Source organism: Bos taurus, chromosome 8 (assembly GCF_002263795.3).
Source record: "Bos taurus isolate L1 Dominette 01449 registration number 42190680 breed Hereford chromosome 8, ARS-UCD2.0, whole genome shotgun sequence".
Taxonomy (NCBI): domain Eukaryota; kingdom Metazoa; phylum Chordata; class Mammalia; order Artiodactyla; family Bovidae; genus Bos; species Bos taurus.
This window is the reverse complement of record NC_037335.1, coordinates 46135547-46139816: the sequence shown is the minus strand read 5'-3', so window position 1 is coordinate 46139816 and position 4270 is coordinate 46135547.

Here is a 4270-nt window from a genome sequence, read left to right as displayed (position 1 = left end):
GAAATTGTGTGGTAGTTTGAGCATTCTTTGGCATTGCCTTTCTTTGGGATTGGAATGAAAACTGACCTTTTCCAGTCCTGTGGCCACTGCTGAGTTTTTCAAATTTGCTGGCATATTGAGTGCAGCACTTTCACAGCATCATCTTTCAGGATTTGGAATAGCTCGACTAGAATTCCATCACTTCCACTAGCTTTGTTCGTAGTGATGCTTTCTAAGGCCCACTTGACTTCACATTCCAGGATGTCTGGCTCTAGGTCAGTGATCAACACCATCGTGATTATCTGGGTCATGAAGATCTTTTTTATACAGTTCTTCTGTGTATTCTTTCCATCTCTTCTTAATATCTTCTACTTCTGTTAGGTCCATACCATTTCTGTCCTTTATCAAGCCCATCTTTGCATGAAATGTTCCCTTGGTATCTGTGATTTTCTTGAAGAGATCCCTAGTCTTTCCCATTCTGTTGTTTTCCTCTATTTCTTTGCATTGGTCACTGAAGAAGGCTTTCTTATCTCTTCTTGCTATTCTTTGGAACTCTGCATTCAGATGCTTATATCTTTCCTTTTCTCCTTTGCTTTTCACTTCTCTTCTTTTCACAGCTATTTGTAAGGCCTCCCCAGACAGCCATTTTGCTTTTTTGCATTTCTTTTCCATGGGGATGGTCTGATCCCTGTCTCCTGTACAATGCCACGAACCTCATTCCATAGCTCATCAGGCACTCTATCTATCACATCTAGGCCCTTAAATCTATTTCTCACTTCCACTGTATAATCATAAGGGATTTGATTTAGGTCATACCTGAATGGTCTAGTGGTTTTCCCTACTTTCTTCAATTTAAGTCTGAATTTGGCAATAAAGAGTTCAAGATCTGAGCCACAGTCAGCTCCTGGTCTTGTTTTTGCTGACTGTATAGAGCTTCTCCATCTTTGGCTGCAAAGAATATAATCAATCTGATTTTGGTATTGACCATCTGGTGATGTCCATGTATAGAGTCTTCTCTTGTGTTGTTTGAAGAGGGTGTTTGTTATGACCAGTGCATTTTCTTGGCAAAAGTCTATTAGTCTTTGCCCTGCTTCATTCCGTATTCCAAGGCCAAATATGCCTGTTACCCCAGGTGTTTCTTGACTTCCTACTTTTGCATTCCAGTCCCCTATAATGAAAAGGACATCTTTTTTGGGTGCATAGGAAGCATTATATAATCATATGAGCTATTGTTTACCCTTTTCATGAATGAATATTTCACACCCTTTGCTAAAAGCAGATTCTGCTAAGGCTGTGTAGGGAGACAGTCCTTGGCTCTGAGAATGTAGACGAGGGGACGGGGATAGACATCCAGGCCTCAGAGTGCAGCCACTTTGCTTAGGGAGGTGGGTTGGAGGTTGAAGAGCTGTTTCTGAATGCTTTGTCTCAGGATGAACCAGAATATTGCACTGCAGGAATGGAACTGCTGAGACTTGTCTGCCATCCCCAGAACACTGTTTATGGTGGCCAAGACACCAGCCCTTCTGTGATTCTTCCTGCTGCAATCCCTAATAGCTCCTGTTTTCCGGTTGCTTAGAAGAGATACCTTTCTAAGCAACAAGACCTAGAATCAGAAAAGCTTCTTGTTTACACATCAGGACATGTATTTCCAGATACGTGCATAGATGCCAAAATACTGACTTCTTGTTCAAAATGTGGTCCTGCAATGTTTGGGCTGTGTGAGACTCAGTAGCAGCTTTCAGATTAGATTACTCTGAAGCGTGTTCCCTCACTAACAGGCACACATGTACTTAACTCAGGAGTGATATGCCAAACGTGGACAGGTTTTGGTGAATCATTCTTTCACCGTACTCGGTAAAGGCAGCTTCCTCCAAAAACTGTGGGGCAATAGCATCAGGAGATCATGACTTTTGTACTGAGAGTCCTAACCTGAGGAGAGACAGTCAACCTTTTGATCTACTCAGTTTCCCTTCTTCCTTCTTGAAGAAAACGCCCCTCCTTCATTGCATGGGGTCTGAGTGAGACTGTGAACATGTGACCTAAACTGGACAAGTCAGAATTGTTTCCCCAAGGATGTTCCCAAGTTTGGGAAGATCATTGAAATTTATCAATTCGTTGGTGGAACCCCCAAAAGACTGCTCAGTCATTTCTGCCTCCTGTAGATCTCAAATAAGCCTAGACTCTCTTCTGTCGGGGCTTCCCTGGTGGCTCAGTGGTAAAGCAGGAGATGTGGGTTCGATCCCTGGGTCAGCAAGATCTCCCAGAGAAGGAAATGGCAACCCATTCCAGTATTCTGGCCTGGAAAATCCCATGGACAGAGGAGCCTGACAGGCTACAGTGCATGACGTTTCAAAAGAGTTGGACACTATTTAGCAACTAAACCATCACTGCTGCCCTTCTATGGTTGCTCAACGTTTCTTCTCATCCTCTGACATACTCTGTATTTTTAATTCATTATTCTTTGGTTTACATTAGTTACCTAGGCCAGACACACAGGGATGGTCCAAGTGTGAGGACTGACAAGAATGATAACTTGGATGAGGTTTTAACAACACTTTAACTGCAGTTGATTCCCAAACCAGCCAATAAGCAAATTATAGACACAGGAGAGGATACATATGAGTGAGTGGGTCCTAGCTCTTTGTAGAGGTATGTCTGAGGTTCAGAGGACAAGGCATCCCACGTAAAGTAAAACCCCTGCCTTTTATACTTTGAGGCTAAAGTAAGGACCAAGTTGAGTTCAAGAGTCTAATGATAGCCTCAAAAAGAATGACATAATGCCATTGGCAGCAACATGAATAGACCTAAAGATTATCATACTAAATCAGAAAGACAAATACCATACATCACTTATATGTGGAACCTAAGATATAACACACATGAACTTATCTATGAAACAAATAGACTCAAAGATGTAGAGAACAAACTGTGGTTGACAAGGGGGAGAGGTGAGTGGGGGAGGGATGGATTGGGAATTTGGGATTAGAAGATGCAAACTACTTTGTAGAGAATGGATAAACAACAAGGTCCTACTGTGTAGCACAGGGAACTACAATATATTCAATAGCCTGTGATAAACCATAATAGAAAAGAATACAAAAAAGAATGTGTGTGTGTGTATGTGTGTGTGTATATATATATATATATATATATATATATATATATATATATGCATGCTCAGTTGCTCAGTCATGTCTGACTCTTTGTGACCCCATGACCTATAGCCCACCACATTCCTCTGCTCATGGGGTTTTCCAGGCAAGAATACTGGAGTGGGCTGTCATTTCCTACTCCATAGGATCTTTCCAACCCACGGATCAAACCCACGTCTCTTGCGTCACCTGCATTGGCAGGTGAGTTCTTTTCCACTGCGCCACCCGGGAAGCCATAGGTACACATATACATGCATGTATAACTGAATCACTTTCCTATACAGTAGAAATTAACACAACATTGTAAATCAACTGTATGTCAGTAAAAGAAATTTTAAAGAATAAAAATAAAAGAGTCTAATAGTAAAAACTTTGTTGTTCTAAAGTGTTATATTTTCTACGAGCTTCCACTGAACTAACAATAGGCTTGGTTAGGCCATTATCACTGTTGGTCAAAGCCCGTCTATATCCCTGTAGCCAAACATCTTTGCAGGTAGGGCTGATAATATACAACTCCTCCATAATCTGAGTCCAACTTCCTTTCTGTCTTATAACTCATGTTCCCTTTCACCTACTCTATAGAATTATTATGGGGAAAATACATTTATGTACATTATCAGTAATTCTCTTAACATATCAGCAAGGTAAGAATTATTTAACCATTTTATAGATAAAGGAATGAAAGCTCAGATAAAAGATCTAAGTTCTTACACTGTGCAGGAATTCAAACTCAGATCTTTTTACCTTCAGAATCCACACTCCTGCTTTATCCTATCCTGCCCAGTTTTTGATCCAAGTTCTGATTCTAATTATTTCATTCCCTTGAACAAGCAGTTCTCCAGGCTCTGTTGTGAGGAAGCTCATCACCACATCTCTTTACAAAATTGCTGGGACAGGATGGAGAGGAAACAGAGGAGAGTATAGGGTTACACGACCAAGGGATTTCTGATTAACTATGAAACTATGTAGCTGTTTCTATTCTTTTTGCATTTTTCAATGGCTACTTCTTAAAAAAAATGAGACACAAATATTCTATCTTTGATTTGGAATTAGAAATTCTCCTACCCACCCTAAGAAAATGAAAAGCCCCAGAGGAAAGTGTTTCAGGCTATTTTATCTCTCTCTGCGTGTATTTCTTT